Source organism: Vanellus vanellus (genome assembly GCF_965231255.1).
Source record: "Vanellus vanellus genome assembly, chromosome: 2".
Lineage (NCBI taxonomy): Eukaryota > Metazoa > Chordata > Aves > Charadriiformes > Charadriidae > Vanellus > Vanellus vanellus.
The window spans coordinates 99,335,404-99,351,088 of record NC_138906.1 but is presented as its reverse complement, the minus strand read 5'-3'; the positions used below and the strand labels follow the sequence as shown (position 1 = coordinate 99,351,088).

Below are 15,685 nucleotides of genomic sequence, written 5' to 3'. Positions count from 1 at the left end.
TGGTAGAAATTCAGTTAACCCGAATAAAAATTATATTGACAAAGTACCTAAAAGCAAATCTAATCTAACATTGAAGATACGCAGCACTGGTTACACATTAAGATTATTAGTAATACAATGTCTGTTATGAGAAGGCTTTCAAATAAAAATGCTTTCCTACTGACTGCACGCTTGCGTTAACGTATTTCTTACCAATACCACTAATGGACCGTTTATCATGTTTCTAAGTTCTCTGAAGTAACAAGAAAAATATATTGAGCCACGTAAGAATAAAATGAATATATCCATGTTGCTATGCTTTATCATACTGCACACACTCTAGAAATGTTTTTAAATATGGCCCTTGAAGGAGGTAATAGCAACTGACTTCAATATTACAGAAATACTCAAACCAGCACAAATTGGAAACCAAGAGCGATAAGGAACAGAACCAGTAAAACAAACAGTTATATTCTTGAGGGTTTATTTTTGGAGCATGGACACAGATAGGATAAAGAAAGGGTGGGCAAGGTCTTTTGTAAGAAACAAGCTCTTTCAGACTGTAAGGAAAATAAAAAATATTTTTGTTCACCTGATTATAGATTAAGAAGCTATGGCATTATAACCACATGATCGATCAAGTTTTTTCTTTTCTTGAACACAAGAAGCGGAATACTAGATAGCCGATTTGTTTATTAAGAGGTTTATGAGTAGGCAAGCCTCAGCTTTTCAGTTTATATTTATAAACCCTTGCCGGATTTTAGTATGGCCAATTCCTGGATTCCATTTTGAACCATTCTCTGTGACAGTTCATGAACTTTGCACCAGGAATCTTTGTAGGGATAAGTGGGGAACAAATGGATTACCAGCTGCTCAAATCCATTTTTTTACTATTGTTCTACTTAAAACCATATATAAAAGAAACAAACAAGACCTACTGCTAGACTGGATGGCACGCACACTTCTAACAGCTATTTTTTTTTTTAAACATTTGAAGATCAACACACACAGCAATTTCCAGCTCTGACAGCATTTTGCTGTCTATAATCTACACAAGAGCCGTTAAAATATTAGGTAATATGTGTTAACTGTTTATCAGAAACACAAATAGAAATTGTACACTAAACATAACCATAGCCGGTGTAATAGGACATTCTAGCAGATGTATCGAAGAGATTAAAGCACAGGTTTTGGCGCATAGCAACAAAACTTCTTGCATCTCTAAAGATGATAATAATAATGGAAGAGAGATATGAAGTTCAGAGTCCTCTCTTATGACTGTTATCATAAAGCTACCATATATTTGCTAACTTTTCTTTAAGAAACACTTTGAAGTTCACTTTTCCCTCACCGCACAGCGCACAGCACTACCGCACGATCGTTTACTCGGGCTGTTTACATTAAGCAACTTCGAAACCAAAACAAAAAAGCCTCCAGAAACGTTACCAGCTAAATAAAAAGAAGCAACTTCCAACGCTGATACCCCCAAAAAATACGGGACAACTTTCCGGTTCTGTTACTTCTGCGAGTGCTGCTGGTTTCCAGTACGCCAGAAACGCCTTACCCTCTGCCTTTCTAATCGTCGTCCCTCGCCCCCCCCAGTCCCTCTGCTTCTCCTCGGCCAGGGCCAGCTCTCGCCTCTCCCCATTTCACCTTAAACATGCAGCAAACTATAAACCGGGGGGGTGGGGTGGCTGCAGGGAAAGAGGGGAACAACCCCCCCCATACACCCTCTATATAAGATATTATGGCATTTAAACCCCGCAGCTGCCGGCTCAGGCGGGGTCACTCGCCCGAAGGGAAGCGCACACTTTCCATCGGACGGTCCCTACCAGGTATCTCAGCGCTTCATCGCAGGGCTGACCAGCTTCTTCTTCCCCCCCCCCCCCCCAAATCACTTCTACAACAACTTGTTGGTTTCAACCTTTTCCCGACTTCGCCCATCGCAGCCTGTCCCGGGCAGGCAGAGGAGCCAAACTTCAACCCTTAAAGCACCCGCAAAAGTAGCACGCTCGGCTCCTGCAAGCTCAAAACAAAGCAAACACCCCACCACCACCCCACCCCACCCCACCCCACCCCACCCCAAATCCCACCTCCCCCCGCAGGCAGCACCCCCTCCTCCACCACCCTCCAACTCCAAAAAGCGGGAGAGGCTTCCTCCTGTTCCTTCTCCCCCCCCCCCCCTCCCCACGCGGGGCAGAGCAGAGGTACCCACCTGCCGAGCGGCTCCCCGAGCCCGGCCGCGGCCCCACGCCGCTCCCTTCCTCCCGCGGCGGGGTGCGCAGCTCCCTCCGCGCCGCCCTCCCGCGGGGCTGCGGCCAGCCCGCTCCCTCCCCGCCGCCCGAGCGCGGACAGATGGCCGGCAGCCCTCAGCCCTACCGGAGCGAAGCAGCAAAGCTGAGCTTTTTCTTGGTTTGTTTGGGTTTTTTTCCCTCCCTTTTTTTGGTTTTTTCCCCTCCTTTATATTTTTTTTTTTCCTTCTTCTCCTCTTTCACCCTTTTCCTCCCTTCTTCCCGTTTACTCCTCCCTCCCTCCCCTGGCTTAGCCCTTGGCAGATAAGCCCGAGTCAGCCGAAGTGCGCTCGCAACATCCCCCCCCTCCACCAATCATTGCAATTAGTGCCACATGAGAGGAGCTTCTGCCCAAAATCTGCTTAAGAAAGGGCCAGAGGGCAGGGCAATCTCCTTTGCTCAACAATGACCAGAAGCTGCTATAAATATCCAAACAAAAGCACTGTCAAGGCCAGGAATGTCACATCCTAATGTGATAAAAATTGTAAAGATCCGAAGTATACCAGAAGTACAAAGGAGGAAAAACAATTTTTTTAAAAAAAGAGACAAAGATTAAAAGCAGTCGCCACCTTCCTACCGTCTCCCCCAATACGTAACCTTGTAACACGTTATCAAAGTTGTATATTTCTGGGTGCCAAGCTATTATGTTTTCGAGGTCCCAAGCGGCTCGCTCACAATCCCTTTGTGACAGCTGCGTGCTAATATTTATAGGTGCCCGAGCCTATGCATCTTATATAACCGAGCACAGTGACCAGGGCTGGTCAGAGGTAGCCTCCAACCCCACAGGTACGTTACCTCACGCTAATAGTATAAGCAATGACTTCTCTAAATTAAAACATTAACAAGAGGTTCCCAATACGCCAATAAGTAAATCAATACGTTAATAAAGTACAGACTCGGGCGCATTTGTATCAAAACTGAGGGACTGAATCTAATCTGATTTCGACATATTTTACACCAGCATCTTCCAGCACTGTGAGTGAGGAGAAACTCCAGGCTGAGGTTTCTAACTGTACAGTAAGTTAGAGCAGAAAACCAGCAAAAAAAAAAAAAAAAAAAAAACAACACAAAAAACCCAAATCCGAAACACCCTTGATCCATCAGAGTGCCTCCACCAGCAGTGCCTGGACCACTTTGCAAACCTCCAGTTGGCCCTGCGTATGTAGCTGGACTCTGCCTGCTGTGGCGTGGGGGGGGGCAGGGCAGGGCAGGGTGGGAGAAGGGGGTGGTCTCGGTCCCATTTGACTGCTTGTAAACTCTGCAAAGCCTTTGAGATGGTAACTTCCAGCCTGTTGATGGCAGGATGACAACAGCTAGGTTCATGCGAGGGGAAGCCGATAGTCACTGTCACCTAATTCCCCCCACAGACGTTCCTGAATGTAATCGTTGCAAAGGGACGGACGGCACTCAGCTGATGTCCCTCCAACTCTCGTGTCTCAATGTTTATGTACAAATCTATGTAAAAGCAGTTAATCCTATTGACTAACCTCATGCTCTTTCAGAACTGAGATAAAAGCCGTCTGAAATTGTCTCTGTGTTGCCTCTGTTCGGTTTCTACCAACTCAACAATAAACTTCTCTTCTACTGCAAATAAATGTTATTTTTTCCATTTCATTCCCATGCCCTCCTCCGATCGCACTTGTTTGTCCCGCTGCAGTGAACACTGCTTTCTCATACTAAACCCATTCACATACAGGCTTATCCTCAAAGCACCCCTATCCTCAAAGGATGTCCAGAGATGGTTTTTGCTGGCTTATTAATTCCCCGAATTTAAGCGTGTGCCCTACATAACAAAGAGGGTACTTTTAGATCGTTGGAAGAAACGCATTTAAAAGAGAAAATATTTAAGTGAAGCTCATGCAAAACACCAGTCCAAAAATCACGTGCGCAGGCTTGCAGGAACAAAACTGCCCACAAGATTCCCAGACTTCCCAGTTTCAGCAGGGACAGAAATACCCTTTATTTCAACAAAGAGCTTGCAGTAAACCCGGAGCGCACAGATGCAGAACAATAACACCAACACGACCAATACGGACTAAGCATCGTCGGGCCAAAGCCACCGGCCCGCGGGCTGACAAAGCCCTCCCTGAGGATGGGGGAGAGCGAAGCAGAGACCCCCATTCTGGCAGAGGCAGGGTAGAGGTCCGTGTAGCCCAGCCCAGCAGCTGGAGGTATGGCAGGACGTCCAGCTGTATTTGCAAAGTATTGCAATATAGATAATAAGCCCCGCCGGTTCCACAGGCTGATCTTTACGTTGGGTCCTGGTTTTTACTTCAAGCAGGGCCAAGCTGGGTGTCCACAGCAGCGGTACAGACATGATTTGCATTGCAAAGGAGTGGACAGGACTTTTGCTGAAGGAAAAAAAATAAAATATAAATAATCCTCAATGACAAAACCCCCTCCAGGTAAGCAGTAAAATGTTTTTAGAATAATGAGCTTACCTGGGAAAACCACGACCTATGACTTAAATAGCTGCATGGTTGTAACTGAGTAACAAGACAGCAAAAATAAGTCACCAATGGAGTGAAATGCAAGATTGCGTGCGTGGTATAAAAATCCAGCCAGCCAGGCAGATGAATAAATTGGCGGAACTGAGCCACTGCTGCCAGAAGTGAAAGATAAATATCCTATTCTCTGAATTTTGGGTGGGTTTTGTATCTTTCACTTCCTGGATCAGCTATCGTCACAGGGTTCAGAGACAAGAGGGGCAAAAAAGGTTATAAAAATAAGCAATATTTCCTCGTCTTGCCAAAAGACCCCGTTTGAGTTGATCCGTCTTGGCCTGTCCTCACTGTTTTGCATGCTCCTTTCCTACACCAGCTTTTCCAACCTATGGATGAAAAGGGTGGGGGAATCTTGCAACCTCCCTTACGGGTGCTGGGAATGCAACATGAGGAAAACGGCGTGTGTGGAAGTACGCCTCACAGAGAGGTATCCAGAAGGGCTCTCCTTTGTAAGCTTGAAAGTATTCAAAATGCCGTCTGCTTTACAGATCAAAATGCTGTATTTGATGATAAATCTAAGAGACAGATAACGGAAATCTCCATGAGCCAAAAAGAAAAAGTATAAAGAAAAGATACCGTTTAGTTTGTAACAATTTAATACATATTTGCAATTTTAAACTGTTCGTAAAATATTCCACCAACAGATCAGGGTAAGACTTTTTGTTTTATAGAAAATTATGACTACTACCTGGAAGTGCCTTAACTCATTATGGAAATGGAAACCTGGATCAGATACAGTGGGTCCTCGCGTTTGACATAATTCCCTGGAGAAACAAGCCTATATATGGAACGCTATCCTCAAGCACTGGTTGAAGTTTTCCCTTAAACACTGTTTTGTTTGATAAGTGGAAACTGACAACACCACCAAATCATCTAGTATTAGTGTTCTTTTCTTTTACATGTCGCTGCTCTTGCAAAAAAAAAATATAATAATGGATTATGCTTTTTCTTTGTCTGAATAAAATGTTGCAGTTCCGGAGATAAAGATGCATTCAGCTGAGCAATTAAATAGCTAAATAAATGAATCAGCAGAGCAGAAGTGACAGATTTAATTATTGCTTAGAGCTAGGAAGGGGAACTAATTATGGGGTTCATGAACCACATGCCATTCTTCTCCTTAAGCATGTGCTTCGATTCTTCTGGATCGAGCTCTGCAAATGCAGTAGCACCATGCACCAACTTAAAAAAAAAAAAAAAGATAAAAAAAGAAAAAAAGCACTATTCAAATTTGGAAATAAAGTCAAATCTTTTAAGAACAAATAGTCAATACTTTGTTTTAAGAGCCCATGTTCAATTGTCTCAATACCATGAGTTAGGGAAACTTTCTTCTAAATAGATAAGCACTAAAAATGTAGTTCTCCAAAAAAGGAAAGCACAATGAAATTCACTGGATGTGAATAAACCAAAGATTGCCCCAGAAAGCTGTGGTAATGGAGGCATAAAGCACATAGCTATATGAAGTGATTAGGAGCCCTATTCATCAGAAAGTATCTGTAGCTGGGAAGCCTGAGAAAGCTGTTGGCAGTAAGTCTCTACTGCTTTGGTCTGCCTACCACAGCAAGCAATACCGTTCAAAAAGATGCTTTTGGGGCCACCAACTGCAAAGCCACTAACGGTAGAAAAGACCGTTCCTCAGTTTCTGCCTTCTGTCCAATTTCTCTACTTTGCGTTTCCTTTTCCATCCTTATTTTATTCTTGTTCGATAAGACTGTCAACGCCAATTATTTGAGCTTCACACTAAAATCATGAGCCTTGAGGATTAATTCCACAAACACGGAACTCGTCCCCTCATTAGTGGGAGGGAGAAAGAGGGAAAGACCCCAGATGTACTGCATTTGAATCAAATTGTTTGAGGAATTGCATAATTTTGGTGAGTTTAAGGCTAGCTTATACAGATGAAGAGAGACAGCTATCATTTCAGAAAAAAAAAAAAAAGGAAAGGAAAAAACCCACCAAGCTATACTTAAAAAAAGAAAAAAAAGAATTAGTGGATGTAAGAGAGAAGTTTTTCATTCCTAGCCAGTGGTTTTCTAAAATCAAAATCTCAATGTGTTGTGACATCTGTTTTAGTGTAATTTTAAAAATCAACACATTTGACTCTTTTCCTAAAAATACTGTTTAAGCAAGAGATAAATAACACTGCACAGCTGACCTTGTACACTGTTCTGAAAAACAATCAGACCTGCTACTCCACTGACTGAAAAATTTAAAAAGCAGAACACCATGCAAACAATAAAAAAATCTTATGGTTGGGAAAGATTTAAATCCACCCCAACTATAGCCATGTTCTCCTTCCACACCACCAGTAGTTTTGTCAGAATGAAAATAATTGTGTCCAAACGCAGAGATGTAGGCTGATCCCTGGGAAGGCTCACTGGACAATCACAAATGCCACCATCATCCAAGATTACACCATCAGCTCTGCTTGGCTGAAGTTCTGTTCTCTGAACACAGCCAAAACCAAGGTCTATTGCATCAATAAAGTCCAAAATGCACCCTATCTTGAAAATCAGTGTCTGGGCTTCTGTATCAAGGGAGACTGTATCTGCAGGGAACCAGGAGCACTGTACATCCAAGATAAGGTAAAACCAGGATTTTTATTTTTTTTAATCGAATTATGGTATAGCTCTGTAAAAGTGTCATCCCTTGCCTGGAATTCCAGTGCAGTCAGATCAGAAGAAAATGCACATTGTACCTAGACTCAGAGCTGAGCAGAGAGGAGCTGATCTTCACGTAAGACACTATATTCGAAACATTACGTACAAGTTGCATGAGCACTCGTACCATGTGAATTTGACAGTGTCTGTTATCCATGCTAATAAAGTGTGACGTCTATAGAGAGTCACTCAGGTACCAGTGATCACGAAACTTGCAGAACACAAGCACAACTGATATCTCATCATAGTGATGTTACGATTATATAAATAACCTCAGTGGAGCGTGAGGAGTTGAAAAGGATCCCATGGGCAGGGGCAGCGAGTCAGCAGGCTGCCGAAGGACAAAGGGAGGATATGCTCTTGGTGCACAACACTTGTGATCCCAGGAGGCAGAATCAGCTGTGGTCTGATGGTCCCTGCCAGGCTGAGATGGAAACGACCATTGAAGTAGCTGAGGTGTCCCTCTCAAGACAGGACATGATCGGCATTTGCACCCAAAAGCACAGCTCCAGAGGAACACAGGGAGTTTGGAAGTGGAAGTCACGCAGCAGTGAGCTCACCACCTGGGAGGAAGGCTGACTTTGTGAATCCACCGTCTTCTGCTCTCGCCACAGGGTGGTGCAAAAGAAATCCCTAATGGGATGCTTGAAACAGGAGTCATGGTTAAGTATAGACCGGAAACGAATTTGTCATTGTTTTATTTATACCCTTTTGCTCTCAATCTTGCACTTGGATGTCCGCCCTTAAGTCTTGCTTAACATAATTTTGCAGTGTTTCACCACCCAGCCAGTCTGGTGCAGTGGGGAGACAAGATGAAACAGAGCGAAACCAGTAGGTTCTCAGTAGAAAACAAAGAAGGGTGCGCAGGCTGTCTTGAGACATGGGTGTCTCCTCCGGCAGGGTCATAGAAGCCCAGAGCTGGCAGCAGTTCGCTCCTATTTTCAAAGGGTCACTGGGGGATGGACAGGAAGGGAGGACCTTACTAGCAGGGAAAGGACTAGCCCAAACAGGCACGGACTAATTCCTTTCCTGCAAGAAGCAGATGGCAAAGCAATACTTCACAGTTGTGGGTGAGCCCTGGGTTTTCAAACAGGCTCCAACTCCATGTTTGGTTGTTACAGGGAAGGTAGAAGGTCATTTTTCACTGCCATGGGGAGCGTGCCAGTTTATCAAAGCTACCCTTGGGGAAGTTTGCTTGTGAAGATTTACAGAAGAGGTGACTAAGTATGCCAGTGGGTGTAAGAGGAGTTGCTAGTTGACTGGTACGAAGAAGAAATTACTGCATTTTTTGTATAAAGTCTAAATACCGTTTATACACTACTAATCACAGAGCTAAAAATAACCCCATTTTCTTCTTTTAAAACTCAAAGAAGCCTTTCTTTTTTTTTTTTTGAGTGCCCTATTGCATTTTCCTAATAGTTCATTGGAGACTGGAAGCGAACATCCAGCCTTCAGTGAGGACTAATCTAAAACCCAATCAAGCTCCTTGACAATAATAACAACTGAAATAACGGGAGCCACTGTCCAAACCAAAAGCTGAAGTAGGCATCCAGCCACGATGCCCAAAGGGTTTTTATTGAGAAGGGCAAGGATGCCTGCATACAAACGTCAGAGCTTGCTTGCTGTTGGAATAAGTTGTATCTGAGAAAAAACAGAAATATGCCAGAAACCGGGGGAGCAAGGAAGCATGTGAACTGGCCAGAAGGCAGCCCTTGAAGACTGAGCCTGAGCAAAACTCAGAGAAAGTTCCTCCTTTCTCCTAATGCAGTGGTATACCAAAGAGGAAGCAGCCATAAGGAGTATGAAGTGAGGAGTAAGACATCTGATCCTCACTAGCCTCACGAATACAACTCTTGACCTAATACGGATGATAAAAAGGGGGATTATAATATGACTCACTGTGACACTTTTGAACAATTAGAATAAAAAGCTCTCTTGATTTGTAAAACCAGAGAAGCAGTCACGTTGTAAAATTCCACCACTTTGAAAAGCGCTGGCTGCAACACGAGGGAATATCACAAGCACAGGATGGACCAAGAGAACAAACCGCAGAACTATCGGAATAGTTCAGTTCCATCACTTAAGGTCTGAGGTCTGCCAGCTTGAAGGAACAAAGCTCCAGGGCACAAAAACCAGTCAGACAGTTATGGAACAGACTTGGGAAAGTCCACTTCTAGACTCTGAATTTGGCTACTGGATTCGTAATCTCTGGAAATTCCCATGCCAGAAGGTGGAGAAATCAACCACCAAGCCAAAAAATCCTGAAAACGCAGAGAAGTTGGAAAGTTGAAACTGAACCACCTTTGTGGTTCGAATCTCAAATGCAGAGAGTGATGGCAGAACATCCACCCATCCATCCTGAATGAAAACTGTTTTTAACACTAATCTGTTGAATTCACAACAAAGAACCTGGGGTAGAAAAAGCAGAAACTGAGATAGCCAGGAGTGGAGAATGCAATGCTGATAATGTCATCTGTGTTTTGGAATGAGTAGCGTGGTACATGCAACATTTAGACCAAGGACGCTCCCTGAATTTCTAAATACAAGTAATGCCATGATTATTCCTCATTTAAGACTATAAACATTTTTCATGCCTTTTATTTTAGAGCCAGCACAACACTTTTCAATGGCTCAGACAAAATTGACAGTCAGTCCTCCTAAAATAACAGATGGGACAGGGCCACCCCTGCCCACCTCGGGAAAGCAGGGAATTGCAATGGAGAGATCTAGAGGATCCACACTGCTAATCTGGCTGCCTCCCGGGACTGATACCAGTCAGCTATCACAGCTGCTGGCACTGGGCATTCTACCAATAGTTTCCACTCCTACTTTAGGGGCAGCAGCAGTTTCTGACAACCTGTTTTTCCCAGTCCTAATATGGACAAAATTAAGGGTTGGGGGGGGTGTGTGTGTCTGTTAAGGGATGTGCGCTTTGTCTTCCCAGCAGCCGCCTACCTTAGCCAATTTCTGCTTTGCCTATGCTCACAGCCAGTTCAGTTTGCTGCTGGAAGCTGAGGACTCAATTTAACTTTGCTTCTTCTGCATTCTCAGAAGATTCAGCAACGACTACGTTCACCAATGTCATCTTACGATTCTTCTGAAACTCAGGGGCCTCGACCTTAAATGTATGAAGTCCACCTTATGTCAGTCTTAATTCTTCTGCAGGAGCATCAGTAGAATATCATTCTCAAAAAAGGAAACAGTTCACCTATAATGATCAAGAATTTTTTAATACGCTGTCCTTACTGTGCTCTTCAATTTCCTTATGAAAGAGTTTGACTGCAGTGAAATTATTGTTGTTAAAGGGTACCGTGAGACATTTCAATAGGCTGCTGCAACGTAAGAGTTATCAGTGTGCCAGGGTAGAGCTTGACTAGTTTGATCAGGAAACTACTGCAAAGCCGTAGAGTAAATAATAGATTTAAAAACAGGAACAGCTTTGAAGTGTGTATTGGCAGTTGCTCGTTGTACAGTACTGTCAGAACGCGCTTTACATCAATATTGGCAGATAACACTGAAATTTCAGTAAATATTAGTGTTTCAAGCTAGAGTTATTAAAGCTTTATGCAGGTATATTTGTTACAGCTTTTCTGACAGGTTATACCACTGTTGGCCAAGTCCACTAGCATAGCAACAACAGGAAAAAATGCAGAATAATTTTGTTCACCATAATATACCTTGCCATACCATAATGACTTTTTGTATCCAACTTTATATACAAAGTCTTTCTTTTTTTTTTTTTTTTTTTTTAAATGCCTGAAGCTTTACTGAGGGAGAAGATACTACTTCAGAGATGCTCACCAAGTTCAGACCCCTTCTCCACCTGCATATTTCTACTGTGCCTTCTTGAGATTCACTTTGTCTTTCGGTGCCTTAGCTTCATGGACATAAAATAATAACCTTGTGCTACCCCACAGAGCTTCTATTAGCCGAGCCTGCTTAAATTCTGGACCGTTGCAGCATCATGGGAGAAAAATGGTTTATCTATATACCATTTTGTGTGTACATTTTCCACTGAGCATTTTTTTTTTTAAGAAAAAAAAATCTAAATTTGTCTCTTTAACATTTGTTTTTTTTTTTCTTTTCTAATTTCCATCACTTTGGTTTGCTTTGTATTGTGCTGTCTCCTGGTAGTTGTCTTCTTCCTTCAGTCAGTTTTCTGTGCCATATAATTGTGATGAGGTTTCTCCCCCTTCCTTTTCTCCACCACTGCATTCTTCTCATTTCTCCTACACTGCCAGGCTCTCTTGATTGAAAACAGGTAACTATTCCCAAACTTATTCACATCTTTGTATCTCCTTTCTTATTGCTCTGAGCCTTTCCTTTCCTGTCTGTGTACCGTCCTGCTTCCCCCTCCTGAAAGAGTTTTCTCCCTTTGCAAGGGTGAGGGAGAGCCCTGCACCAGGCATTCATTGAGGAGGAGGTAGGGAAATTAGGAGGAGTGACTGATCAGAGAGCTTTTATTCAGGGTACATGTAGGCCTTTAGCTAGGTGTAAAACACCTCAATAAAAGAGATAATGAATGCTTCAGGGCAGGGATGGTATCTGCCTGAAATAAGCATTTCTCCAGTGCTCAGTGCAAAAAAGCTGCTAACCTTGCAGAGGCCTTCGAGTCGCTACAGCTCAAACCCCAGGAGGCTTTACAGGTTAAATCTTACATCCTGGACCCAAGCGGGAAACAAAATCAAAGCTGCTGCATGCGACGAAACAGGTGGTTTATGGGCTGATGGCAGCCCAGGTGCTGATGGCTCCCAGCTGCTTATTCCCTTGTCCTGTGCAGCGGATTTCCAAAGAGTGCAAGTCAGAAGCAACCGATGCTGTCATTTACCTTGATTTCACTCATTTGGAGGATCTAGATCTATCCTCAGAAAAAGGAGTTAAGAGTCTCGTTGTTAAGCCTAGTTAAAACATGATGCTTACGACTGCACCTGCAAATTGGCCTTTCAGGGAAGAACTCAGAGTTCAGCAGAACTCCTAGACTAAGAATGGATATATTATTTACATGTATTTTTTACATGTTTTTTTACATCTTTTTTTACATATTTCATACATGTTAATTTTTATATTTCCTTCCCTTTCAGGGGCGGAAAGTGCATTTTTAGAGTTTGATAATTGCTCATTTCCAAAAGGTAAGATATCTCCTCCCTGCAAATCAGGAGAAATATTAAAGTTGGCAATACATCGCTGGAAAGCCTTAACTTGGCTGGGCTCAGAACAGACCCACCATTTTTGTGCGGAGCAGCAGGCTGAGGGAGAAATCAGCGCTTCTCCTTCTGGAGTGGCTCATGAGCGAAAGCTCGCAGGACTCAATCCTGCAAGGCACTGACATAATCCAGTACCGTACTTTGCTGCTTCAGGGTGCAGTGCTCAGCCACTGCCAGGGTACACCCAGGAACCACATCTGTATACACCTGTGTTTTTACAAGAGGCTGAAGCTGCCATTCGGAGTCTGCTGACGAGCGAGGAAATTTAGGCAGCTGCCTAAATTTGGTCAAATTTGCCTCTGGTTTGGGGGACCTGCTCACTGTTGAAGTCCCATCAAAGCATCTGGAAGCTTTGCGGCCTCAGTCTTGCTCACTTTTGAGGCAAGACATACGCGCATGCATGCATATGCCCATATCTAAACCTCTGTCTATATCTGGGTATAAATTTCAGAAAATAGAATTTATTCCTAGGACTCATCCCACTTCAAGGCCAGGCTGGATGGGGTTTTGGGCAACCTGGTCCAGTGGGAGGTGTCCCTGCCCATGGCAAGGGGGTTGGAACTAGGTGATCTTCAAGGTCCCTTCCAACCTAAACCATTCTATGATTCTGTGATCTATAGTGCAAGCTGCACTGAAACCTTTAATATTTCAGAAGTTGTTGTTTTGGTATGATCTGTGTTTCATTTGTCTGTGTAACTTTTCCCAACTTGTTCTTTCCTCCTGCTACTCTCTCTTTCTTATCCATGCATGCTTACACCAACCTTTCCTTTCTCTACTCGTTTTTGCAAATGGTTTCCCTTTGATTTTTTGCCCCCATGGTTTGAATTTTATGAACATTCCTTTCATGTTTTAGTTCCTCTTCTGAGGGGACACAAAAGAGAGACAAAGCAATTCAGAAAAAGAACAATAATTACTTTATAACTTTAATTACATAGCTAATGTCAGGTTATTTTGGGGGGGAAGGTGGGGAAGACAGGAAGAGAAAGTCCCCAGAGTTTTCTGGTTTTTCTAGACCATTTCAACACACAGCGCAGTAAAGCAGATTACTAGAAGTTCTTCTGAAAGCGGAAGTCATTTCCCAACCAGAAAAACAGAAAAGAATATCAAGTCTGGCAAGTTAAATTTAATAAGCCCAGCCAAAAAAAGATTTTGAAGAGAAATTTGCCAAAGGCATAAACCCAATAATAAAATATTTTTTAAGCACATCTGAAACAGGAATTCTGCCAGAAAGTCTGTAGGGCTGGTAAGTAATTGGGGCATGAAAGGGGAGCTCAAATAAGATCAAACTGTACACCAGCAAAGTGAGAAGAATTCTTTACGTAGGTGTTCGCTGCGGAAGAGATTTTGGAGGTTCCCAGGCCAAACCCTTTCTTTACAGGAAGCAAGCCCCTTAAAACTGGCGGGACAATAGGAAACACATAGAAGTAAATGGTCACTCTTCACAATACGGAGAGATTTCTACTGGATCAGTGCAGGGAAATGCAGTCTTCAACATAGTCATCAGTAATTTGGATAAGGCTGAATAGTAACAGTTAATCATACCAGATTATTTAGTAAAACCAAAGGGTGACTGAAAAATTGCAGAAATATCTCAGTTGAATGTGATTGGTGATAAAAGTGCAGGTGAAATACAATGCTGATGAATGTGGAATCTGGAATAAAACCAAACAGTCCTAACTATACATTCTCAGGGATGAGCTGTGAGTTAGCTGTTACCACTCTGAAATACAGCTGCTGCAACTGGAGAAACCACGTATAGTGCTATGAAAACATCAGCCTGCAGGGAATAGAATATTATGAATTATTAGGAAAATGAAATGGAAGAGAGCAATCTTATTGCCAGTGAGAAAATGTGCCTTATCTTCTAAGCCCCAAGGGACTCACTTGAAGTAGAAAACATATAGACAAGGGTGATAAGTAAGATAATTGAAGGTAAGGGACAGTATCTGTGTGAGGAACAGTAAGTCAGCTGGGATAACTCAGTTTGGAAAAGAGATAGCTTAGAAGAACATGACAAAACCTATAATATCACGTGCTACACTGAGAAGGGTGAAACAGTAAAGGCTATTCACCCCTACTGGTAATACAAGAAGGATAGAGCAGCAAATGAAGTGTTGGAGTGTCAGATTATACATAAAAAATGGAATATACTTTTTTACAGAACGGGTAATTAATTTATGGAATAAACTGTTAGCATATATCGCAGATGTTAAAATCCTGAATAAATTCAAAAAACAATGGAACAAATTCATGGGAATTCCCCCCCCCAACATTTATTAGAAGCAAAGATATAATTTCTAGCCAAGTCCCTAAACTTCAAACCAGGAAAGGCTGAGAAAAGTACCGGAAAATATATCCCCTTTATGTTGCCATCTTACAGTCTTGAAATACATGTTATCAGGTACATTTAGAAAAATATACCAGGCCTACTGGTAGGCCCAACAGAGTCATTTTTCTGTTCTTATCCTCAGGAGAGCTGTGCTCTGAGCAGAAGTCCTGCACAGTTCAGTGTGGAGGCACAGGGTTGCCAAACCAACCACTAATGGCACGTGTCAGGACAGCAAAAGGGGGCCAGAGGGTTCCTCATCTCATTCTGGGAGTTCTACAACATCTGTACCCAAACCTAAGAGCTCTCTGAGCCTGGATATTCACCCGGTGTGGTCAGAAGCTCAGACCACCGCTCTGGCTGTGGGTTTATTTCACTCAGAAACATAGGTTTTCCTCAGAGGATTTCTGGGACCATAAGAGGGAGGATAAGGTCTTGCCTTCTTGAGAGAAATCCCTTCTGCTCACAGAGCCATTGGGCAGCAGAGTCCCTTATTTTTAGGTAGGTCTTGATGCACAGCTAGTAAAAGATTTTGAAAGAGAAGTCATTGCCCCTATTCTGGAATGAAAAATCCCACCAAAGTCCACAACAATTTCTTCCCTTCATTTCCCAACCACCAAGGCCTATCAGATTTATTCTTTAAGCAAAAGGATATTTGAGAAGATTGAGAAAACTGGTGAAGAAAGTGGTTTGCATTTTAAGCACAAGAAATAAGCAAGACAGA

General features: G+C 42.9%; 1 protein-coding gene and 1 long non-coding RNA gene across 2 annotated transcripts in view; one reads left to right on the top strand and one right to left on the bottom strand.

The window, feature by feature from the left end:
• Positions 1-2,305, bottom strand: part of LOC309686322 (poly(rC)-binding protein 3-like) — a gene marked incomplete at its 3' end in the record, with an annotated part of 136,880 nt that extends 134,575 nt beyond the window's left edge. The window contains exon 1 of the mRNA XM_082498950.1: positions 2,195-2,305. The remainder of the gene's footprint in view (positions 1-2,194) is intronic.
• LOC309686325 overlaps positions 1-15,685 on the top strand; it is a 56,346-nt gene that overhangs the window by 24,071 nt on the left and 16,590 nt on the right. The window lies entirely within an intron of this gene.